The sequence below is a fragment of the Taeniopygia guttata genome, chromosome 12 (genome assembly GCF_048771995.1).
Source record: "Taeniopygia guttata chromosome 12, bTaeGut7.mat, whole genome shotgun sequence".
NCBI classification, from domain to species: Eukaryota; Metazoa; Chordata; class Aves; order Passeriformes; family Estrildidae; genus Taeniopygia; species Taeniopygia guttata.
Genome location: NC_133037.1, coordinates 18,051,328 through 18,077,139, shown reverse-complemented (window position 1 = coordinate 18,077,139; position 25,812 = coordinate 18,051,328). Strand labels below are relative to the sequence as shown.

The 25,812-nt window shown below is 46.7% G+C and overlaps 1 protein-coding gene across 2 annotated transcripts in view; it reads right to left on the bottom strand.

Moving 5' to 3' along the window:
• Positions 1 to 24,767, bottom strand: part of SLC6A1 (solute carrier family 6 member 1) — a 62,561-nt gene extending 37,794 nt beyond the window's left edge. The window contains exon 1 of one of the 2 annotated variants that reach the window (XM_032750656.3): positions 24,550 to 24,767. The gene's annotated coding sequence lies outside the window, so the exon portion shown is untranslated. Of the gene's footprint in view, positions 1 to 7,260; positions 7,584 to 24,549 lie in introns of those variants that run through there. The other variant, XM_004186240.5, reaches the window with a different exon arrangement.
• Between the last annotated feature and the right edge of the window lie 1,045 nt (positions 24,768 to 25,812).

The window sequence follows — 25,812 nt, the reverse complement described above, 5'->3', positions numbered from 1 at the left end:
TCAGGTGGCTGCAAAACCTCCAAGGGCAGCCTCTTCCCACCCAGCGCTCCTGTGGAGGGGAACAGTCAAGTTTCTAAAGGTCACCATGAACTTCAAAAGAGTAGCTGACACAATGCCTGTCCTCCCCTCTCAAAATCAGAGTGCAATTTGCAGTATCCAGTGATTCATCTCACCAATCCCCACATTTTGGAATGAGCATTTCAGCAGCAATTGGGTATCCAGATCTTTGGGGAGATTTTAACATCAGAAGTTTGACTACCTGTGCCATGAACAACTTCCCTCTTTGCCTGTGGGGTTTGATCAAAAGAGGGGAAGACTAGAAATAAGCTAAAAATCAAACCAGTACATAGAAAAGCTTTGCAGAGTACAAACCTGGAAGGACCTGGCTAATCCCAGCTCCAGTACAGGTTTCAAATGCAAAGCAACAAAAACCCCTCACTTATTATCTACCACCATTTCTGCTTTTCTACATTTCCAATACAGGTTTCAAAAGCAAAGCAAAAAGAGCCTCCATTTATTACCAACCACCATTTCTGCTTTTCTACGTTTTATTTTATGTATTTGGTTGAAAACACTTCAGGGTAGACTGAAGGCACGATGGTGCCACTTGAAATTCTTCACAAAGAAGCCCCGGAGTGCTGGTGGGAAGATCCCAAGTCTCACAGAATCAGCACCAAGCACAGCATTCCAGCAGCCAGACAGTTAAACAGGCTCAGAAAATGCCAGCTCAGCTGCCACACACAGCCCTGTTGAATAAGCTCATCAAATTACCCACTGGAGCATTTCCAGTGGCCCAGCTGACTTGCTGAGCTGGGGGATTTGCTTGGCTACGCTGGCACAGGGAATTTCAGCCCCATTTGCATGGCCACAGCTTGTGGGATCTGTTGGAACAGGGAATTTCAGCCCCATTTGTGTGGTCACAGCCTGTAGGAGTTCGTGGATCAGGGAATTTCAGCCTCATTTTTGTGGCCACAGCCTGTGGGATCTGCTGGAAGAGGGGATTTCAGCCCTTTTTGTGTGGCCACAGCCTGTGGGATCTGCTGGCACAGGGAATTTCAGCCCTTTTTGTGTGGCCACAGTCTGTGGGATCTGCTGGCATAGGGAATTTCAGCCCTTTTTGTGTGGCCACAGCCTGTGGGATCTGCTGGAAGAGGGAATTTCAGCCCTTTTTGTGTGGCCACAGCTTTTGGGATCTGCTGGAAGAGGGAATTTCAGCCTCATTTTTGTGGCCACAGCCTGTGGGATCTGTTGGAGCAGGGAATTTCAGCCCCATTTGTGTGGTCACAGTCTGTAGGAGTTCGTGGATCAGGGAATTTCAGCCTCATTTATGTGGTCACAGCCTGTAGGAGTTCGTGGATCAGGGAATTTCAGCCTCATTTTTGTGGCCACAGCCTGTGGGATCTGCTGGCACAGGGAATTTCAGCCTCATTTTTATGGCCACAGCTTGTGGGATCTGCTGGAAGAGGGAATTTCAGCCCTTTTTGTGTGGCCACAGCCTGTGGGATCTGTTGGAACAGGGAATTTCAGCCCCATTTGTGTGGTCACAGCCTGTAGGAGTTCGTGGATCAGGGAATTTCAGCCCTTTTTGTGTGGCCACAGCCTTTGGGATCTGCTGGAAGAGGGAATTTCAGCCTCATTTTTGTGGCCACAGCCTGTGGGATCTGCTGGAAGAGGGAATTTCAGCCCTTTTTGTGTGGCCACAGCCTGTGGGACCTTCTGGCACAGGGAATTTCAGCCCTTTTTGTGTGGCCACAGCCTGTGGGATCTGCTGCAAGAGGGAATTTCAGCCCTTTTTGTGTGGCCACAGCCTGTGGGATCTGTTGGAACAGGGAATTTCAACCCTTTTTGTGTGGCCACAGCCTGTAGGAGTTCGTGGATCAGGGAATTTCAGCCCCGTTTGTGTGGCACAGCCCATGGGATCTGTTCCCTCCATGGATATTTGCCAGTTCATCATCGTGGGGCCGTGGTGGGAAATAATTCAGGGCTGGAATGGGGCAGGCAGCTGGAAATAGCAGAGCAGGGACAGCTGAGCAGGGGAAGGAGCCTGCCCAGCCTGGCAGGAGCTGGCAGAGACCAGGCTTTGCTCAGGGAGATGTGGCACTGCTGCTGAGGACATCACTGCCCCTGCTCCTCACCTTTCCATTTCCAGCTGCCCTGCTGGGAAGTGGCTGCCACAGCAGAGAGGAGGAAGGAGAGGGGACTCTGCCAAAGGCAAAATGACCACCCCTGTAATCTCAGGAGTGTGATTATGGACCACACTTTAATCAAAAAAAGTCCATCTTGTGCTCTCTTTCTCAGGCCTCAAGTGTCTTGAATGTCTCTGAGAAGTATTCTGATCAAGAAGGAGAAAAATGAATGTTTTTCTTTGTTTTCTTCTCCCTTCTGTCCTTTTTGCCATGCAGAAAATGGCATATTTTTGGATGCCAGGCTCTGACATGCTTACTGAAGCAGCTCCCAGAGGATCAAAAATTAAGGTGACCACCACACTGTATCACTAATCTCAGCTACCAAAATACAATGTCTGGGGGTCTAAAGCCCCTCAAACCCTAAAAATCCCAGCCAGTTCTTTCTCACAAACAGACCTGGTTGCTCTCTGTTGAAAATTTAGCTCCTGGGTTGGTTTTGACTGTGCTTCACAAGCCTGACAAGTCTTCCATACATTTTTCCCACTTTTGAATATCTCCATCCACTTGCTGGTGGGACCAAATTGTTTGGAAAGGATTGCTCAGACCCAGAAGTGGGAATTATTTGCTGCCACCTGATAAGGCAGCAGATAGCCCCAGCTCAAAACCTTTTTTGATTTCAGTGTGAAACTAAACAAGTGAAAAAACAAGCAAAATTTATTTTTCCAAATGGGCTTTATATTTAACCTTCAATTATATTAACTGTGCCATAAAAGTGGATGTACTACTGTAATTATACACTCAAAAAAGGCTTTTAAAATCTGAAATGATTGCAGTGTTTCATTGCCTCACTGCTTTAGAATATTTCCTTTTCCAAACGTGTCCTATCCTTAGTCCAAGGGAAATGTTAAAGGTGACAAGATCTCTCTGAGACCTGAATTTCTCTCAGAAAATTGCACTTTCAGGTTCTACAAAGCCAAGAGAAGCTTAATTGCCTGCAACTGCAATTCCAGCCACTGCAAATCATAAACAGCTCTCCCATGAAAGCATTAAAGAGCTAAGACTTAATTAGCATCCCCGATTAAATAGCAATTCATACAGCCATTATATCTTCTAGTTAGGCAGCGCAGTGCTCTGGAAAATCAGAGAAGGGAAAAAAAAAAATCACACACACATTCCTCCTCTCAATGAAAAAATTCATCTCCACCCATTTTCTCCAAACTTCATCGTGGGAAGTGTTCATTATTTACCATGCAAAGGCACACTTTGAATGCTCCCAGGCAGAGTTTCCATCAGCAAACTCGATCTCTGTGAGAGGTGAGAGAGCCCCTCACAAGCCTGGCAAAGGCAGAGGCAAAGGCAGAGGAAAGCACAGGAGCAGCTCAGGGAGAGCAGCATGGAAAGCCTCCCATGGGCAGTCCCCTTCCTGCAGCCTGGGGAGGGAACGGCTCTCATCACAGAAAACCCCATGGTTTCTGCTGAGGAAAGTCTCCAGACCTGGCATTGCTCAAACTCTGCTCCTGGGACAGCTGGGATGGCAATTCTTCACCCCCTTGCAGCTGGGAAGTGAAGTGATGGCAAAAGGGGAGCAGGAGCAATGCTGGCAGGCAGAGGCACATCCAGGGACACCCTCTCTGTGCTGGGATAGCACAGCCAGGGGTGGCTTCATGCTGAACTAAGAGCTCCTGTTTTGAGGTGGAGGAAATCCCTTGGGTTAGCCTAAATATAATTATTCACCACTTAGTTCTGCCCAAAAGGTTCTGCCTTGCCCCTGTTTCTTGGTGGATGTGGGAAGACCTCCAGACAAAGAGGAGCAGCATCTCTTGCAGTGTTTACCAAGTGGTTCATGCAGCACCAACAACTCCCTCTCCCCAGCCTGCTCACACCCTGGCTGTGCTCTCCAGGCTGGAAGATCATTCCAGCCCCTTGAGAATCTCATTTCATGAAGCCAAGCAGGAAAAATGTGCAAGCAGTGATGAGACAACCACAACAAAGAAGTAAGAAAAAGGAGCAAAAGCAAATTTGCACCACATGTGCAATTACCATCATAGAAAAATCTTTTATCAGGACAGGTGCAGGATTAACAGCACAGCAGACTCTCAGTTTTGAAATCAGGAAATCAGATGATTTGTGGCTTTTAATGACAAAGCACAGGGTCAAGAACTGATTTGATGTCCTACCACACTGCTTCAAGGGAGTACATTGAGATTTTGATAGCTTATCTCTCAGCTGAATGGAGAATTGTTCTGCAGCAATATTCCCTCCCTCAGCCAAACTGGAAATCTTAGATACATGAAAGAAGTCTGTGATGGGGATAAATAAACTGTCACAAGACAAGACTCCAATAAATTAGCCAGACAGACAGAACAAAGACAGATGGGACATAGGAGGAGAGGGAGTTGCCGTATTTAGTGTCTGAAATGTCATTTGGATGCTGCTCACTGCTAATGTGCCTCCTGGGCCTTGCAAAGTCCTGCTCCATTGGCCTTCAGAAAGCCAGAGGTCAAATTTACATAGAATAATCTGAATACTTGCTCATATTTGAACATTCCCTGCTTCCTGCTAAAAACATTCTCCAGTTTTGAGCAGTCCCTCATGTGCACCATGCACTCTTGTGCCACCTCTGGCATTCCTCATTTGTGTCTCTAGTCCCATCCCACTCTATTCCCTTTCCAGAGATGTTGGAGAAGTGCTTTTTCCTCTCCTTTTTCCATCACTCCCAAATCTCACCCAGCTGTCTGATGCCAATTCTCAGGCACTGTTTGCCCCTGCTGCTCCACCAGCCCTGTTCACCTCTGGCTCTCATTTCAGCAGCTGAGCCACTGGCCCTGCTGAGGGAACAACCAGGATTTTTGGATTTGCACAGCCCCAAAGAACTCAAGGCCATCACTGAACACACAAAACAACTTAGAGCTGAGTGTGGAGCAGTTTCAGCTGTTTGCACTGTAATACATGACTGCTCAGTTGAGGAAAAGCTTGGAACAACATATGGTCCCAATTACCTCTGTCCTCCTGCAACCAATACTTTTCTTTTCAAGACACAATTTATCTGTGCTGCTTGGCAGCTCAGCTGGCTCCCCTTCTTCTCCTGAGGAACACAGCCACATGCAGATGGTATTTATACACCAGGCAAGTTATTTCTGCAGCCACATTTTCCCAATAAAACCGGCCTTGTGGCCCATGCAAAAGGCGAGAGTCATGATCTGTGACTGTGAAAGATGCCTTGGCACTTTCTGAAAAGTAAATCCACAGTTCTGGCAAAGTGTCAGCTTTGAAATTGCATTCTGTGGACCTGTGGTAGCTCTTTTCTAACAAATAGCTGATGAGTTCCACCCCAGAAGGGACTGGGAGTCAGTCCCAGGTTCCAGGAAGATGTTAAATCAAAGAACAAACTTCATAACGAGCACCATAATTATCAGCCTTATTTTCTCGTGGATCTGTCCTTACAGGTATTTTTTGTGCTCTTTTTCAGCTCCCACAATCCCTTCACAATAGCTGGGCTCAATAGGAATCACAGGAGGAAATCTCTTCCTCACTTTGTGTTTGCAATGCTGTTCAGAAACCCAGGGGGAATATAAATGGCACACAAAACCTCATTTCCCTCACTTCCTACAGCAGCAGCTTGGGAGTGTTCAGTTACTTCCCATTTAAAACTTTCCAAGCCTTGGCTGAAGGGAGAGTCCCACAGCCACACGGGTGACAGTGCCAAATACTGACAAACGGATCTGAAGGGGAGAAAAATGTGTTTTGGAATAATGAATTCAGGTTTATTTCTCTTGCACTGGTTTTATAAGGTGCATTGTTGTATTAGGAGCAAAAGTAAACAAAAAAAATTTGATTTGCAAAACGACTCCTTCTAGGTAAGGAAAAAATCCCTCCACAAACGAAAACTGCTACAGAAATCCCCACAAATGCCAAATATCTTTATATCCTATGTCTTAGGGTCCATTTAATTAATACAATTTGAAAATGAGCACAGCATGCTAGCACCTAAAAAACCAGAAACCCAAGCCCAGCATTAGTATGAGGCACCATATTTATTGTACAACAATGGAATATCCTTGCTCAGCTTAGCAACGTCCACAAAAAGCCCCAAACATGGGAATTTTGTAGTCCTGCTCTGCAAGCTCAGCCAAAATGTGAAAGAGAAGAGGTGTTTGGAGCATCTCCTCTTCTGTCACCACCCCCCAGGCTGCACACTTGTCACAGTGCCATGTGCTGCCAGGTACCCAGCAATTTGTTGCAAAGCAGAGAGCTGGATGCTCAGTAACCTTCCTGAACTAATTTTTCTCACTCTCTGGAAACAATTTTCTAGGCCATCTATCTGGGAATGTCACCTTCCTAATGGGAAGTACATAACTGCTGCCTCCTTGAGCTCCTGGAGAATACAGCTGAGCTTTACTTTTCTTTTTATTAACAATCTGCTGCAGTGATGGCACAGGAAAAATATATTTTATTCAAGATTTTAATCAGCACTTGACGAGAATTACATGCTTTCCCTCTTTAAATGTAGCTCTGTAGCTTTTTTTTTCGTTACACTAAAATAGGTAAGTTTTGCTTCAAACTGGTGAGACTGGTGCTTGAAATTAAGGTAACACCCCAGAAGTTTAACACAACTGAACAGCAGGAGGAAAACTTGGAGCAATGCTTCCATGAGAAACCTGCCAGGAAGTAGATGGTTCCATTATTGGAAATGTCTTTTTATTTCCCTCACTACAACGGCTTCCATTAAAAGAAAGCAAAATATAAAAAAAGCTGAGATGTTCCCAACTGGTTCAAGGTTTCACAGCAACTGGGAGAGCCTCAGTGAGCACTGAACTTTTCTGAGTCCAGTGACTGGGAGTACTGAGAGAAATACTCAAAATACGATCTTACTTCAATGAATTTTTAAAATAAAACTAAGAAGATAATATTGAGTACCAGCATTTCTGAAAGAAATGTTGGGCTTTATGCCAGAGCACTGAGTGGCACTGCCCTGCTCGTGCTGAGCTCCTGGAGGACAGCTACAGGAATGGGGAGTAAATTCCCTTCCACTCCCTCCACTCTCCCTGGCTCATGGCTGGGAAGAAAAGGAAGGAGAGAAGTAGGGAGCAGGCAGAGTATTATCGAAGTTCTATATATTATATATATTCCTTACCTGCCACAGAGAGTCCCAAGGCAGCTCCTCATTCACAAGAGACCAAACCACCTCTCTGCCCCATCAACCACGAGTCCCTGCACTGGCTCCTTTTCCAAATTATCTTTCTATTCACCAATTAAAGACAGTTCCCCAGGGGCTCGTGCACCGCCCAGGCAGCAGCAGAGCTGTTTCCCCACAGCAGCACTCAGCTCTGGAAGCTTCCCTGCCCCTTTTGTCCCTGGGTTTCAAGCTGGGAACACTGTGCTCTCCCAGAGCTGCCGCCTCTCCAAAGGAGCTGAAAGTGCTCCTGAGCCCGGGTGCCAGGAGTGCATTCACCCCTTGTGCTGGAGCCCTTCCCTCTCCCCTGGGAGGGAAGTTCTGAGGGATTGGTGTTACAGTGTGCTCGGGATATGCTTTTCCTCATTTCCAGGGACCCCTGTGACTCTGATCAGATAAGCCTGGTCCCCTCCTTCCTGCCCTGATGGGGTTGGAAGCAAGCCAGAGAAGCCCTCCCTGTCCAGAGCCTCGATAAGGCCATGACCCTTCCTGTTTGCTCTCTTTTGCCCCTCTTTTTCCCCTTGGATCTCATGGCATAAAGAAGCTGGACAACCACATTGGGGTTAGAGCCTCTTTTGGAATCTTTGCCCATCTCCTGATGCTCCTCCCCTCAAGGCCTCGTATCTCTGGGCTAGCCTGATAGTTTAGGGGCTGAGAGAGGGAGAAGCATCAGATTGGAAGCCAAATCCTGCTCCCATTGTGGGGCCCTCAAAGGTCCTGGCCGAGGCGAGGCCACGCTGGCCCCACGGCTCCTCCAGCCCCAGGAATGGGGCTGGGGGAACAGAAACTCTTTTTGGGAATGCAGCATTAATCTTGGAAAGGGAAGTGTTTAAAAGGCTGTCCCAAAACAAGTCCTGACCTATAGAACAGGATGGGTTTTGTTTGCTGAGGCGTGAGCAGATACTGCTCCGCTGCTTTAAGTGAGCGGGCCCGGCGCCAAAGCTATCAATGGAATTGTATCTGCTTCTGCTGCTGGGAAGTTCTGCTCTTTGCACAGCATTCACTGAGGTGTAAAATGAGGACTTAATGTTACTTGCTTGGACTCATCTCAAAAGCAATTGCTGCACCTGTTCATACCAAGGCACAAAGTTATTTTATTTTTTTTTTTTGCCAGAGACCAACAGCACAAAACCTGCATTGAAATAATAACACTATCTTTTATATTATTCCATATTTCTTTATTCTTTACTAATCACCTCCTTTCCAAAATGCATTTTGCCCAAAGAAATCAAAATAAAAATCTGTTTCTGTCTATTAGACAATAAGCAATTCCTTGGCTCTCCAGAAGAACAGAAATCTTTCTGTGTTGCAAAATATTGAGTTGGAGCAACACATCCCAGCTCCTCTGGAGCTTCATCTTCCAGGTATTAACCAGGCAATGGGGACTCCTCAAGAGTAATGCACATTATAGTTAATTCCATACTCTCTGAGTGCAATGAAATAGCAAAACAAGTCAGATTTCTCCACAGAAAAATCTCAGTTCTTATCTGCACGGCACAGATTGAGGGAAGAATTCTCCCCTGTGACTGAGCTCTAAGCCAGTCTAAAGCAGCAATGGACCTACTCCAAATATCCTGCCAGACTGCAGGGATTGTGGAAATGGGGGCCTTGGCTCTGGAAAGCTGTGAATATCCTCAGCCTCCACTGGGAGCCCGTGTCACTTTGAAGGAAAATGGAATTTCACTAAAGGGAGTGGATTTTAACCTAAACAAACAAACAGCATGCCATGGTATAAAGTTATTACAGTAAGGAGAGAAATCTTCATCCCCCTGTAGCTACAAACATTTGTGTGCTTGGAGGAAACAGAGAAAGTGAGAGATGTGCATAATTGATTGATGTATTGCCATTTATCTATTAGCCAGCCAAATGCAGACGAACAGCCAAACCCACAGCGCTCCTGTATGAGCCTCATGACCTCCAGAGGCTCTTCCCAGATTTTCTGTGAGGTGCACCATGAGTTTTAGAGATGTCCATCACCTCTAAAGGTGGCCCAGAGATCATGGGGGAAGCCAGGCCCATGGAGGCAGCTGCTGTGGATGAAGCTTTCCATCAGAGAAGGCAGAATAAACCCTCCTACCTTTACTTGTTTATTTGTTTATTTATTTATAGAGCAAATAGGCTCCAAATACTGTTTCTACCTGGTGTAAACATTGGCTGAAGTGCCTTCCACCAGCAGAGGCTGCACTCAGATATCTCCAATTTTGCACTCCCATCATTCCCATCCTCAAACCTCAAACAGGGACTTTATGTTTGGTTACCAACACAAGTATCAAACTCTCCCAATAATCCTGAAGGGATAACAACACTCAGGGCAAAGCTGGCACGTTGCTTAAGAGGGCAAAACCCTGTCACACTTCAGCAGGGCCAATGCTATTTGCACATTTTATAGCGTTCTGTTTCTTCATGTTTGTTTAGGATAAGAAAACTTGTCCAAAATTCACAGCACTTCACTGCCTACCTCAATAAGAGACAAGGAGGAAGCTGAGGAAAGTTGGGTTCTCTTGAGCTATGGAAGCACTTGTGAGTATCAACTAGTAAAATTAAATAGAGTGAATAAAACAACTGTGGGAGCATTACTGTTTTAAAACATTATATAGGCAATGGGAGTATCATACAGCAAATATTTATATGTAATTCAGAATGGTTGATCAAAGATCACCATTGGTTTATATTAAATAGTGTGGCTGAATGTTTCAGAAGTACACACATGTGCATTTCAGTGGGATTGAGGTGTCTGTCTTCCTTAGACTCCTCAGAAAAATTAAAAAACCCTATGCTGACTGATTAAGGCCTAGTTTGGGTTGGAAATACCAGGTTTAATTATGTTTTGGTCTAATGGCTGTCTCAGATGAGGGAGGGAAAGATGTGGATGGAGGCAGGAGAGGGGTTACAGATGCCAATCATATCCACAAATGGCAACACCATTTTTAAGACCCATGGGACCAGAGCTTGGAGCCAAGAAATTCCCATTTCCTGCGAGTGTTCCTCACAAGACAGCGCTGCACACCTCTCATCACTCAGCTCCTGAGTACAAACCCCTGTGTCTGACTCTCCCAGAATTCCATTTTTATTCTGCACCACATCCTCCAGTGCTTTCAGCAGCTCTTTGTAGGGCTCATCACGGCGAGATGACAAAGTGTCAGCTCCCAGCTCCCCTTGAAGATCCCCCCTCCCCGTGAAGGTGCCAATCTGAGATCCCACAAGACAAGGCACGCTCGTGTTCTATCACATGTCAGGAGCTAGAAACAACAGCCTGGAGGGTGCCTTTCCCCCTCCCCTCCTGTAAACAAAGGAACTCTTTATTGCTGGAGTATTAGATCTCGCAGGAAAGCTGTGAATCCTGACTGCTACATGGCACAGAGAACTGCTGCTCCTGCTAAGCACAGCTCCTACAACAAACCCTGCTGGTGCTGGAGACATTTATCTGCAAGGCACTTCACACACCCTCACACACAATTCCTTCTGTGTGTTTCAGAGTGATTCCAGCGATGGAGTTTCATTCTGGTTTAAGGAGGATGCCACCATTATGCAAACAAAATGCAGAGCCTTGGTTTAAATTTGATGGAGTTTATTTTAATTTGCTGTTCCAGAACTGGAAACATTTTGTGGAAGCAGTGGTGACATTAAGTAGCTGGAACTGAATTAAAACTGTAAGGAGAATAAATGGAAGCAGCATTCCCATCCTCCAGAGAGAACAATAACCAATTCAGCTTTCCTGGGGAAAATAAGGACCCTCCCACACAGAAAGTCACAGCAGCCCAGCTGCCACCCAGTCCCTGTTTTATGCTCCCCATCACCATCCAAAAGCACAGAACTGCATTGTCCGCTGCTGGAAGAGTATCCAGGCCAGTGGAGATATGGTTTCTGCAAAGACCCAGTTTCTCTCTTCCAGCTGCCCAAATTCCACCCCAAGAGCTTCCTCTCATTTCCAGCAGCTGTGTGCAAAGCCTCCATCTTGAAGGCAGGAATAGCATGGAGAAAAAACTGCTGTGCAACAAACATCCCAGCTCAGAATAAAGCTTAGAACAACCCCTTGCCATCAATTCGTACACAAACACAGCAAATGCCTTTAACAAATAATAAACAGACAAAGTAGTGTGATCTTAACAGCCCAAGCCAGCAGAAAAGACAAGGGGATGTGGCAAATCCACAGACTGGCTTCCCATAGAAACCATCCCAGAAAGTCACGGATAACACAAGCCCAGCAGAATGGATGGCACCCATGGAAATCTCCTTCCAGCAGCCCTTCTCTGCAGGAAAGCATGAATCCAGGCCTGATGAACAAAAGGAGCTGCAGACAGACATTTCTTTTGCTTTCACACACGAGGCAGGCTGCCACACGTGCCAGTGCTGAGCAGTGTAATCTCTTTGTGTCCCAGAGCTGCTTCTTAAACAATTCTTTGGGGTTTTGCTCTTTGCTTGGTTTGTTTGGGGTTTTTCAGGTGGTTAAAGCATTCTGCATAAATTTGTTTTGTTTGTTTATGCTCCTAATCCAGAAGCAAGCATTGAGCAGACTGAGGGTTGCAAGCTGAGATTGTTCTCTCTGTTGCTGTTCAAACTCTTCAACTGCAAACTCTCCTCTTGGACTCAGCTCCCAAACCCTGCACCTGCTGGGGAGAGCTGGATTAAGTGCAGCAGAACCTCTTGTTACCAAAAATTAGCAAACCAAGTGGGAAAAAATGGTGTATGAGGGCAAAAAAATGCCCAGGCTTTGGCTCCTTGGCCATTCTTTAATCCCAAAGGATGCAAGAGGGAGCAACTGTTCCTTCAGAAGCAAGCAGCAAATATTTCTGCACTGCTGCTGCCAAGAGCCTCCTGTGAGCAGCCAAGGCAGGCAGGGAGGGTGGCCTTGATGGTTCCCATCTGCTTCCCACAGAGGATAATTCTGAGCTCCGTCATTGTGGCCATTCCTTTGCAGAGTCAATTATTTCCGTGTGTTCCTGTCCCCAAGGGAAGAGCCACTGACACATCTCTGGGCACTTCCAGCAATCTTCCCTCAGTCTGCACACCTTGGCCACCCCCAGGGAGAAACCTGCCCAGAAACCTGCCCAGAAACCTGCCCAGAAACCTGCCCAGAAACCTGCCCACTTTTATTCTGCTTGCTTTACTGTCTGTTTATCATCTCTTTATCAGTGTGGTTTTTAGATTGACTGCATGGATGGAGGAAGCAGCTAATTTTGACATGAACTCAATTAATCCTCACAATAGGCTGCAGCTAAAATTGACCTACACGAGCTTTGGAGGGAGTCAGAATACAAAGAATTTTAAACAGTATCTGTAAAAGGGCAGATTATTGCCCTGTCCCTCCACCTCACCTCTAACATCAACACATCTATAAGTGAAAATAATTCACCCATGGCCACAACACAGCTGGATTTTAACCACCAGGTACTCACATATTTACCTGCCATGCCTCAGGCACCTCTCAGCAATCCTTTTTTTAACCTCTTGAAGCAAATCCCAACACAAGCAGCTCTGCCCTTGCAATGCAATTCTGTTGAGGTTTTCTACAGCTTCAAAAATAGTGGCCAAATGAAAATGTAGTGGTGTCATGACAGGAAAAAGAATCTCTTGAGGGGTTTGCTCAGCAAGTGTGTGTTCCTTGAAATAAAACAGCTTTTGTGTTGCTCAGAAGACAAGGCAGCAAGTTCTTATATAAAGAACAAAAGAAACTAAATGGGGTTGCCTTTCTACCACTGTCAGTGCTGGCACAGATGTCAGCTGAACATAATAGTCTGTGTGTTTTTTTTTTTTTTTAAATAGACTTAAAAAAATTATCTAGGAAATTTTGGGACATATTAAAGGCCCATCTAAGCATTTTCCAGGTGCATATTTGTCTATTACTAAACCACTTTGGCTAAGATATACAGGCTCCTGTAAAATAAAAGACATTCTTGGAGAATTTTCATTTGAACCTTCCCCATCCCCAAGATATTACCTCCATCAGCTACCCATTTCTTTTTATGTAATCTGCATAAAGACAGGAGCAGGCTCTCGTGCTGAAGCTCAGTTTTCAATATGAAAAGATTTAAAGCTGTAATAAATCCCACCAGTCACAGCTCAGCTCTCTCCTGTGGGAGGAATCACACTGAGACAAATCCAAATGTTCCACGGCCTCTCCAAATTGCTTTCGAACCATGTCCTTGAGCACCTTCACTTCTTTATTATTTCCATCAAACTCAATTTCCACTGGGGCTCCCCCAGCAGTTTATCATCACTCTATAAACCTGTCAAGTGCCTTGGAGACCCCTGGCAACAGCTTTTGTCACCCCAGTGCCTCCTAGGAAAATCTTGTTGTGTAAAAGCAAAATCATCCTCATGCTCAGGGGGAATTGATATCCCCGGAGTGGCTGAATGCAAATGTGGGAGAGCAATCTTCCCCACAGCCCTGCTGGTGTTTGGGAAGCACAGCCATCCATCCATCCCCTCTTCCAGCCAGCCATGAAGATGGAATCCTACCACGTGTCCATGCAAAGCTGCCTCCTCTGGAAAGCTGCTGTGAGCACTTCAAAAGGGAATTCTGAGTGATAAACCACAGCCAGCCCCCTTTGGTGTTTGGGATCCAGCAAAACCCTCCCTGTGCTCCTCAGCGGAGGGAACAGGATGCCAGGGCCACATTCACAACCAGGGCAAACTCCTTTTGGTTTATTCAAGTCCTTTCCAAGGCACACACTTGGCTCTCTTCCCTGCTGTTTTCTCCAGAAATATTCCTTATTCCTCTCTCACCACTCCAGGCTGGTCATTGGGACAATTCTGTGTTCAAGCCAGCAAGCAGAGCTTTTGTGGATTTGGGGGGGGGATCAGCAGTCACATTTTTTCTCACACTTGCTCTCCTAGAAATCGGCCAGCCACAGGAAGAAAATTTACTGTATAATCCCAATTTTGGTGCAGTGCACAGGGAGGAATTAGAGAATGCTGTGCACCACACCCCACCAATCAGCAGCAGCTCTCAGGGTCAGAGGAGTTCAGCCAAGAGAGATCACCTGAGGGGTCAGGTGGAAGGGGAACATTTGGATGGTTTTCCATGGAACAGCAGCACCAGATTCCCTCTCTTTCATGTGGCTTTGGGATTTGTCCCTTCAAAGTCTACTTTTTCAGAAAAACAGCAGGTGAGAAGATATCACAGTGTAAACACAACCCCTGGTTTTATCAAAGAAGCACCATTTTGGTACAGGAAATTCCTGGCTGCAGAGCAATAGGCTGACAGACATCAACACCATAAAACCCCATAAAAACACCATAAAACCCCACAAAACCCCACAAAACCCCACAGGCACACAGCCAGGCTGCTGTGTGTGGTTATAGACATTTCTGCTTGCCCCCATACTTAAAGCTGAGCTTTCTTTAAGATGCTGCTTGCCCAGGACTAGCCCAGACAGGCGGAGAGCAAAGGAGTGACAATCAATGGCTGTGCCACTGCTGCAGATTGGTTTAGAACGACATTGTCACCTCCTTATAGTGACAAACCACTCCCAGCTGGGTGCACAGCACAGGCCAGAGCAAAAGCTCCAGCTGACATTCAGTCTGTTCACTTGGACCTGAGCTGAAGAAATTTATAACACAGAAATCATCTTAAACACTGCCAGGGGAGGGCAGGAGCCTCCCTGACACGGGAAGAGGGGGGAATGTGGAGTACACACATTTTCACACACAAACACAGATGATGGTGGGGTGTGGATTTGTACATTTACAGGCAAACCTGGCCAGCTGGTCCCTGCCAGCTGGCAGAAATCCCAATCCTGCTGTGCACAGCAGCTGCACGGGGAGGGATGGATCACAGGGCACCGGAGGCACTGCTCCACCACCAGTCAGGTTTCACTCAGGCAGAAGTCTTACTGATACCATGCCTAATGTCCAAGTTCATTAATTAGTTCACTCCCTAAATCCAAAATCGATTTTGTTTCTAAAAAAGACTAAGATTTTTACCTGCAAAATCATTACATAAACTCAGAAAACATTAAAGAATTGAAAAAAAAAACCCCAAAAATCCCAACAACAAAAAAAAAAAACCCCAAAAACCAAATAACAAACAAAAAACAAACAAAAAAAATCCCTAATCGCTTTAATTAAACATACCAAAGTCCAGTAGTGTGTTTAGGTGCTCTAAAATATAACTTTCTGTACCTTACAGAGCAGGTGTCCTGGTTGTCAAATGATGTCTTAAATGATATGTCAGTTTGTCCTGGCTGTACAAAAACCCCAGAAATCCAGAGGAGCTGATCCTGTACAATCAGTTTTGGAATTGGCAATAAAACTGTGAGCTCTGCTGGGATGTGGTAGCAGGATTTAAACCCAAAACCAGCAGGAGAGAATAAACTGAATGGCTCTCTGAGCACCACATTGGACATGACCTGTGCTGAAGAACAAAGTCACACAAACCTGCAAATCGTGCCCAGAGGGCACAACAGCCTAGAACTTCTAAATCTGTCCTCCCAGACACATTTCTGACAAATAACACCTCAGATATTTTTAAAGTTCACCATCTCTGCCTCAAGATAAGCATCTTATTAGAGCTGCCACAGAAATTCACATTTCCTAAAGGTCCAGCACTTTTAAGGCTGATCCAGACAACACCAGGAGGTCCAAACAGCGCAAGGCAGCTATGAAAGAATTCAGATAATTTCCCAAAACCTGCTAAGGTCAATAATTACACAACATTTTCTCTAACAGGTGGCCAATTGCCAGCAGTCCTGCTGAAGGTAAGCAGGAGTTTGTGGCATCACCCTTCCCGGAGGGGGGAAACAGGAGAAGGACAGGAATGTGATTTGCATTACCTCATCTGCACAATCCTCCCCAGCAACAGTGGCCCCAGCTGCCTCTGGCCAAGCAGAAGAAAAAGCACTGAGGAAGATTTGCTGGTTTTTGTTACTGAGGATCTGGGCTAGAAGAGCAATAATTAGAGTTTCTTTGTCATTCCAGGAGCCAGAACTTCAGGCTGCAAAACTACAGCAAAACAAGTCCTGCTTTGTTCATTTTTGTACAAGAATCCCAACAACACCTAAAAACCAGGACCAAGTATGATCCTACTCACAGAGAATTCCTCCAAGTTAAAACCTTCATGTTTTACTTTCCCCCAAATTAAAACCTTCATGTTTTACTTTCCCCCAAATTGAAACCTTCATGTTTTACCTTGCCTCAAGTTAAAACCTTCATGTTTTACCATGCCCCAAATGAAAACCTTCATGTTTTGCCTTCCCCCAGCTTGGGGAAACAGCCAATACTGCCATAATAATAATGTTTGGCTGCCAATGAGTTGGTGTTTCTTAATCCCACTGTTTTACACAGCTCTGCCACTAATTGGACTCATCCTTGACAAGCTGGGACAAAAATGAACTTTTCAGTGTTACCAAGAGGAGCAATGAAAGGGATACAGAGGGGAACTGTGGCACTGTGCAGGTGTCCAGGTGACAACCACCACTAGAAACATTACACAGGTGAAAGTTCAGCTTCCTGGGGCCTTTTCTTGTCACTTTAAATCAGGGCACTCCCTTGGAGCACCTCAATTCCAGCTCTTCATTAACTCCAGCTCAACACCCAGGATTCTGTGAGCTCCAGAAGGAAAGGCTGTGACCCCGATAATTCTCCCCAGGAATTCCTGCTCTTTCTTCCCCCATCCCATGGAAAAGCCAGCTCTGCTCAGAGGAGGAAATTCTCCCTGGCCCCAGCCCAGCAGATGAGCTGCTCTGCCTTGCCAGGTGGGACACCCGGCGCAGAGCCCAGCGCTTCCAAGGAATGCAGGAAAGCTCAAATCAATATTCAGCACAGATCCCTGCACCACAGCAGTCACATTATCTTGTGTGGCACATGCACCGTTCCCATGGCAACCAGCATCCTTCATCCTGCTCCATTATTTGGGCGGTTGGAGGCTCTCAGAATCTCTGGTGCCCAAGCCACAGCTCAGAGCTACTTTGTGCTAATCAGCCTCAAGAACAGACACAAGAAGAAAAGAAGAAAATGCAGCAAAGTCTGGTTTTTCTAATCTATCAGCAACGCAAAAAGCAAAAAGTGGCATGGGAAATAGAGTTCCAGCAGCTGAGGGGAAGGGACTCTTATGTAACCACCTTCATTAGGCGAGACTAACATGCTGCAAATCCACTCCAGCCTTTTATTTCCACAAACTGAACAGCCTGCCCAGGCAGGTCGTTCACCAGGAACAGCTTTGGAAGAGGTGTTAGGAAATCAAATCTCCCTGCACATCTATTGTAACATTAGTGCCTCTAGAATTGATATCACACAGGTCTTTATTTTGAAAAAGGGCTCGGCTTGTAAGCACCAGCAGTGTGGTCCAGGAAAATAATTTGATTTTGACCTTTTTATGATGTCTGCTATTAAAGTTTTAAAGGGCTATTATCAAAATCTATAATCTTTATAGAATAATCTATATTTGCTTGATATAAACTGTCCCTGGATACCTTAGGCAAGCTCTATCAATAACACCATTTTTTTTCTTGGGCATTTAAGCATTTTCACATCAAAGCATTACAGCAACCTCATTATGCTCTGTACAGCTTAATACAAAGTTTCTCTTAGTCACCAACCAGGGAATTTCAGGCAGAAAATAAATAACCTCATTTATTAAAGAGACCCTTGAAAAATCATCCTTAAGTTGCCTGCCTGGGGTTTATCCCTGGGAAATACACATGGGTCAATAGCAACACACACAAAATGCTTTGAAGTTGGAGGGTTTGAAGGCTCCTAAAAAGAGATGTTGAAAGAAATAAATAAGGCACTATGCCAGAAAATGTTCTTACAAGTGACAAAGGAGACTGACAGGTCTCTGAATTAAGCTGAGCTTAAATGTTCTCAGCACCTTTTGGGAAGAGCAGGGCAGCTCTGTGTCCTGAGCAGCATCTCTGACAGCCACATCCCTGTCAGGGCAGCCCTGGAGGTGAGCAAGGTGAAAGCCAAGGTCAGCATCCCCAGGGGAGCAGGGAGATGGGGGGAGCAGCTGTGTCCCTCTCACCACCCCCATCCCTCCCCAGGGCATCCAGGCAGCACCAAGGCCCCTTTTCCTGGCTTCTCATGGGATCAAACAGTGCAGGAACGGGGCTGGCTGAGGTGGAAGCCACTCTCCTTTCCTCCCCAGCCCCAGAACAAACATTCCAGCCCGAGCAGAGTCCAGGAGGGGTCCTGGCAGGCCCTGCTCTCCCAGCCTGGAGAGCTGACACCATTGCAGAAGCAACAAACCGAAAACTTCTGCAGAAAAGAAGACCCCAAAAAAGCCCTTTTACCACTGGCTCGTGAATGTGTCAAGCACTGCAGGGAAGCAAGAGCAAGATGAGAGGTTTGCAGCTGCTGCCAGGGGTCGTGGCAGGGTGCAGGGCACAACCCCAGAGCCTCGTGCCCTGCTGGTGCCCCCAGCCCAGCCCCTGCAGCCAGGCTGACCCACTGCCTTCCCTGCCCCCTGCAGCTGGCCGAGCCCAGCTCGGGGCAGCAGAGAAAGCCACCAGCCCCATCCAGGATGGAGCTTCCATGAGATTTCAGGGGTTTCACACCGGAGCTGGAGGCACACTGCTCCTCAGCCCTGGGACAGATTTGGAATTCTGCTCATGTCTGACAACCAGCGAAATCAATGGAATTAAATTCAGACCATTTGTACCATTTAAGCCCACAGAGAAGCTTAACATATTTAATCATATAGCTTCCTTCCATTAAATAGCTTGCCAGAGGAAAAGGCATGGAATTTTCCATCCACACTTTCCCTTTGGAACGTGCATCACGAGCCTGCACAGCCCCTTTTTTCCTGCTCTGGGATGGAGAAACTCTGTTGAGGACCCAGGAATGCTTAAACTGCTCTCCCTTTTTATGTGCTCCAACCCAAGGGTGGCTGTTTCCTTCCAGGCTCTGTGTCACCTTCCTGTAGGTGACCAGCAAGGGATGCTAAAATGGGAATAAAATGGGACTGGGAGGTGAAGGAAGCAGCACATGCAGCTGAGGAAGATGACATTGTGTTACCCTGAAGCCCATCTGCTAAACCAGAGAAGATCCAGCAGACAAGAGCAGCATTGAAGAATGATATCTTTTTTCAGAGATGTTCAAAGCCCGTTCAAATAATCCCAGTTAATTTTAATTTTGGAAGGTTAGATAGTCCTCAGAATTTTCTCTAATTGCATATTCCTCAGAATAGACTCCTCTGGTTGCTCTGTAATCAAATCATAATTAAAGCATCTGTGTCGTTTTATCCATCCCTTCCTGCTATTTGTAACATTTACAGAAGGCAACAAGGATGCAGAATGCAAAATTTCCAGCACCAAGGCTGGGCAGCAGCAGTGCAATAATGGGGATTTGTGCTGCTGTGACTGCCTGAGTGTCTCCTTAGGCTTTCGTTGGCCTTTCAAAACAACCAAGGAGGAGAAGAGCACCAAACAGTGCCCCCCTTGTTGTGGCCAGGACTGGAGGCCGTGCTTCATTCCTGGGATCCTTGTTTTTAGCCAGCTGCCTCCTTTCACCCCAGCTCCTCTGGGGCTGGAATTAAAGGAGGTGTAAAACAGCAATATCACCTTGGCAGAAGAGAGGATTTTCTCTTTGGGCAGTTGTTAGATAAGTGTCCACTCACCCAGGAAAAAAATGAGTTTCCAGATGAGTCTCCACTGCTTTCCAGACAGGAAAAAAATAATAAATCTCAGACCAAAGCAACCAACAGCAAAGCGATTGCCTGAGCTTTATCACAGAACTCAGAGTAGCTAATTGGATTATTGTTGGTACCCTTTGCCTTCCAGGGCATCATGGAAGTCCTATTTCAGATGAGAAGTGTTTCCATTAACTTTTCACCCACTGCTGTGATGTGATGAGCAAACCTCCCTGGGAAAAGAGTTTGCAGTTTGAGTTTTGTCTGCTTTACTTCAGAAAGACAGGGGGAAAAGAATCAAAATTCCTTGCACAAGTGGAGTTCAGGATCAGACAGCGATAATTTCCTTAGGAATTTGTAGTTTGCATTAAAGGGAATACATTGGTAAATGAAAGCATCTATTAAAAAAAATTGTGATTTATGCACCACTAACATGGCTTTTTCTTCCATCCTAGATTTTAATGCTGCTACACAATTTTGTAATGCTACAGAATGAACCTCAGCTGTGTAGGCATCACTTGATGAACTCCTGAATACAACTGGTATAAAAAGGACTGATTTTTCACTGTATGTTTTTCATTGCAACAACTTTCTAATGAAACATTCAAATAATTGTTATTTTTCACAGAAAAGATTCCATTTACACAAAGGCTACTCTAAGCACTTCAGACTAAAATCAGCACTGAGTTTGCTCTCAACATCACTTTCCTTCTGAAATATAATTTATAGATAAAGATCAAAACTGGAATCAAACCAAAATTTTTCATCTTAACAATTCACTGTAGGAATAATTTTTAAATAACTTCTATTTTTGGGCAATAAATCCTTTCAGAACCAACTTGGAGTGGAAAAGAAATTTGGGAAAAATTAATACCTCTATTTGCTTAATTTAAGTCTTAGATAGAATTTTCATAGCTACTGGATAATGCTGGCTACAATATCTGGGGTGATTTTATTCATTTTAGGGGGTGTTTTATGTCATTAGGATTGCTGCAGATCATTGGGATTGCTGCAGATTATTTGGATTGCTGCAAATCACTGGGATGGGATTGCTGCAGATTATTTGGATTACTGCAGATTATTGGGATTGATACAGATCCTTGGATTATTAATTATTTTACTTCCTAGTTTATAAGGGACAAATTCTGTCCATGTTCTGTCAGACTTTTCTCCGTTAATAAAGAAGGTCCAGCTGCAGAGGAATTCACTTATCACACTACACATTTCAAATATCCAGCTGCCAGTCTTGCCTTTATAAAAGGCTCACACAGGTGGTGTGTGGAGCTGTTATAGATACTGTTTTCCCCTTAAAGACCTACATTTAAAAAGTGGAAAAGCAAATCCAATGATCCAGTTGGTGTCTCATTCTTTCCTGATGCAGAGCTGAGGACGGGAGCAGAAGCTGGGGCTGAAACTCTGGCTCTCCTCACCCTGACACTCACAGGGCTGGAAGCAGGGGGATAAAACATCTCAGTCGGGTTCTGAAGCAGATTGATTGTAGTTTAAAAAGCTAAAGACTGAATTTCTCACTGCTGTTGGCACAAGCAGAGGCTCAGCTGCCTGGTCTGAGCTTTGCTGCAGCTCTGCACGGGCTGAGCCCGTGTGTGTGTGAGCTCTGTCCTGCTCTGAGCATGGCCCTGTCCCCTCTGTCAGCTGCTCAGAGAGCTCAGGGATGCTGCAGCATCACCCCTGCCCTGCCAGCTCTGGGGAGGCTCTGAGGTGCTCTGCTTTATGTAACCAAATGTGGCACCACATCCAAAGCACACCCATGCAAATGTCACAGCTGACCCTCTAACGTGCACTTGGAAGGCACAGATTTATCCCCAAGTCCAAACTCATTTCTTGTCTCCAGCGTTCAACGCAGGCACGAGTTAGAAAAGATCATGGTAAGTAGAAAATCCTAAGATAACTTGAAAAGAAATTGTCACCAAGGATTCTCTTCAGAGATACTATTTTTTTTTTTTTCCAAATCACTTGTTCATAGTTGAGTCATCCCAGAAAGAATCTAAAGCTTGTGGAAATTTGTTACTGCGTGTAGTACGAGGAGTGCAGAACTCTTGCAGATTGCTTAGAAATTTCCCTTTTGCATCTGGAGCTTGGATTGCACTTACAGGGTGAATAGATTCAAACACACAGCCAAAAACATCTTCTCCCATCTCCTTCCCACTCGTTCCCACTCCTCATGTTCAATTACTACTCTGTTAGACTTAACAGTGCCATCAACACTGCAGTTCTGGAGCAGGAATAAAATCAGCAATCCAACAAATCATTGTTTACTTCTCAAATATACTTTAACAACCCACGATATTCATCAATCAAGTGAGACTGGGCTGTGCAGCCCCTGAATGTTCTGAGACGGGCTCAGCTTTTCGCTTCACCAAACAGAACCACACGTTCCACAAAACAAATGGAAATTTTTTTATTTCTCCCTTTTCCACATGTGAAGCAGGAAGGTTTGCACACCTAAAATATACACTGCCCTGTCTGGAATCTTTCAAACTCGCTCTCTGTGGAGAAATTCATGATCATAAAGCTATTGAGGAGGAAAACACCTAAAATTCACGCAGACCATGCTCATCTGGACACACACAATGAAAACCAACTGTAAAAACCAGCAAATGACACCATTTGTGCCTTTAACCTCAGAAGAAACCAAACCAAACAATTCCGTACACATTCCATACACTCTAAAGATTTAAAACTCTCTTCCAAGGAGTTCCCTGTGATGGCAGTGTTGCTGTTAAAATCCTTCAAACTTACCAATTATGCTGCCTAATTAGAAAGAAAAATAAATTCTGAGCTGTCTTCAGAACCATTCAATACCATTCTTAACATGGCAATTTCTGACAGATTTCATGCATTTAGCATTAGAATTGCAATTTATTTTGGCAGCTGAAACAGCTCCTGTTTTCTCTGTGCCCCTGCAGCACCTCCAGCACTCCGACTCACACACATCAAGTGACTTGATCCTCTTTGAAACCCGAGCCACTTTCACACCTGCATGCAAATTTAATAGGTCCGAGCTTTAAATCACTGCCCTCCATATCCAGAACTCCACATTTGAAACACAAGCTGCCGAGTTCCTCAGCTTCTGAAAGGACCAAGAGCTGCCACTGTCCCTTAAATGTTCCACCTCGTCTCCAAAAGAAACGTCTTTTTACTAGAGCTCAGTGTGATTCATTGGAATTTGCCAGGCAGGTCAGGAAATCCCCTGAAGCAGAGGAAGAATATTAAAGAGATGGGACATGTATATCAAATCTCATTACTGTTCTCTTCTGAGAATCAACCAGGTGAAAGGATGTGATGATGTCATTATGACATCATTGACTTTGGGATTAGCAATTCAGAGCTACTTAGCAACCAAAGCTGTCCAATACAAAAGTAAGAGAGCCAGTGGAAGATGTTATCATCTGACCCACTTACTGCAAGATAAATATTTGTCAATCCTGGTTTCGAGACTATAAGAGATGCAAAAACTTACGAACAGTCTTGTTTCAAGCGCAGAATATTTGAAATAAAATGTCCCCTCTGAACCTTTTCCATTTATATCCAAGCATATTCTTTACCCCATAACAGCTCATATTCATGGTCCCTCTCAGTCATCTTCTTCCTCACCTTCCCATAAATCTAAACCCTAAAAATGCACAAAGAAAAACCTTCTGCTAATCAGACTTTGTTATTTTAAGAACTACAAGCTCTATCAGAAACTCAAACCTCTTATAGTCAAGGGAGACTAATATAATTGAATCAAAATGCAAGCTTAGAAAGCATGCTTATTTCATTAAAGTAAGCTGAAAGATCCAGTTGATGAGCTCCGGTTTCCGTCAGAAATTCCAACCAAAATAAAAAAGAAAAAGCTTTGTGCATGAAAAAAAAATTGGTCACGCTACTTCTGTGGCTATTTCTGGGACCTGAAAGGGTTTGATGCCCGGAATCTATGGCTGACCTGATTTTCTTTAAAGTTCACTCGTCTCCGTTGAAAATACAGTTTTAAACGAGTTGTAAAGCAATCGAGCCAAGCTCTGAGACGCACTGAAATTATAACTAAAGCTTTAAATCCATTACCAACAAGCCAGAAACGGAGCACTGGGCTGACACTTCACCTTTCCACAGCCGCGCTCCGCCACGGGCGAGCGGAGCATCGGGACGCGTTTGACGAGCAAACGAAAGAAAATAAACCACTCCGCCTTCTGCAAAGAACTTTTATTATCGGGGCGAGGCCGGTCCAGCTTTCCGCGGCGCCGAGAGCCCCGCGCTGCCGGGAGCGCCCGCGGAGCCCGGACCCCGCACCGCCGCCTCTGCCGCCCGCACGGAGCGCGCAGGGACCGGCGGAGGCTCCGCGGAGCCCGGCACGGCTGCCCGAGCCCCCGAGCTCCGGCTCGGTGCCTCCCCGAGCTCCCACAGCCGGCAACAGGCGGCCGCTCCGCGAGGAGAGGCCGGCTCAGCCTCCATCCCCCGGGGGCTGCCGCGTCCCCCTCTGCGCCCCGGCTGCATCCCGCGGCATCCCTGCATCCCGCGGCATCCCTGCATCCCGCGGCATCCCTGCATCCCGCGGCATCCCTGCATCCCGCGGCACCCCTGCATCCCGCGGCATCCCTGCATCCCGCGGCATCCCGGGCGCGCGTTTCCCCCGCGGGGCTCGGGGTCGGGCCGGACCCCGCGATCGCGGGCGCACAGCCTACCTGCCGCCGCGGCCGGGGAGGAGCAGGAGGAGGAGGAGGAGGAGGAGGAGGAGGAGGAAGAGGAGCTGGAGGTGCCGCTGCCGCCGCCGCCCGTCCCGAGCCACCGGCGCTGCCCTCCCCGAGCGATATTAATGTTCATTTAAAGCTCGGCGCCCGCCGCTCCGCCGCGCCCTCCCCGCACGGCAGCGCCCGAGCGGGCTGGGGGCCGGGCCCGCACCGCCCCCGCCCGCCCCCGGACCGCCCCTCCGCTCCCCTCGGGCTGGCAGACCCCCCTCGGGACCGGCAGGTCCCCTCGGGGCTGGTGGATCTCCCTCCGGGCTGGCGGCTCCCCTCGGGAGCGGCAGATGCTCCTTGGGGTGATGGATGGCCTTGGGCCAGCAGATCCCCCTCAGGGCTGGTGGATCCTCTAGTCCCCTCAGGGTTCATGGATCCTTTGGTCCCCTCAGGGCTGATGGATCCTTTGGTCCCCTCAGGGCTGGTGGATCCTTTAGTCCCCTCAGGGTTCATGGATCCTTTGGTCCCCTCAGGGCTGGTGGATCCTTTGGTCCCCTCAGGGCTGGTGGATCCTTTGGTCCCCTCAGGGCTGGTGGCAGGCTGAGCCCCGTGTGGCAGGGCAAGGTGACACCTGTGACCAGTTCACCCCTGTTCGTTCATCCTCCTCTGGGCAGCTCCAGGATGGTGCTGGGCAGACCCAAAGCTGGGATCTGGTGCCCTCAGCTGGTCCCCCCCTGGCCCTGGTGAACCAAAGTTGACCAGAGAAGTTGAGAATGGCAGGTCTGGGGAGCTGCTGGAGGCTGAGAGCTCTCTGACCGGGTCTGGGTCATGAGTGTAGAATTGATTTCAAACAGGAGTGCCTAGAACTGTGTTTTGAACCTGTGAAGGCACAGATGTGCTCCTGAGCCTCCTCAAAAACGTGGCCAGGATGGTCTCGTTTTTGGAGTCCTGCTCAGTTTGGTGCTCCTAAGTGAGATCTGACAGGGGCAGGTGGGGTCGCCTGAGCCACCCCAAGGACAGCCCCAGCCCAGGCACCCAGGGAAGGGGAAGAGCAGGGAGAGGAGACATGGAACTGAGCAGGAATGTCACAGGCAGGGACAGCAGCCCAGAGGACAGACCCCAGGGAACACCTGCTGCAGAATGTTGCACGATGGTTTCTCTTGCAGCAGGATTCAGGCAACCATCACACTGATGGATTCAGTCTTGTCCTGTCCTGTGCCTCGCTGCATGAGAACACAGCTTGGAAATTGAGGTAGCACTCACAATTTT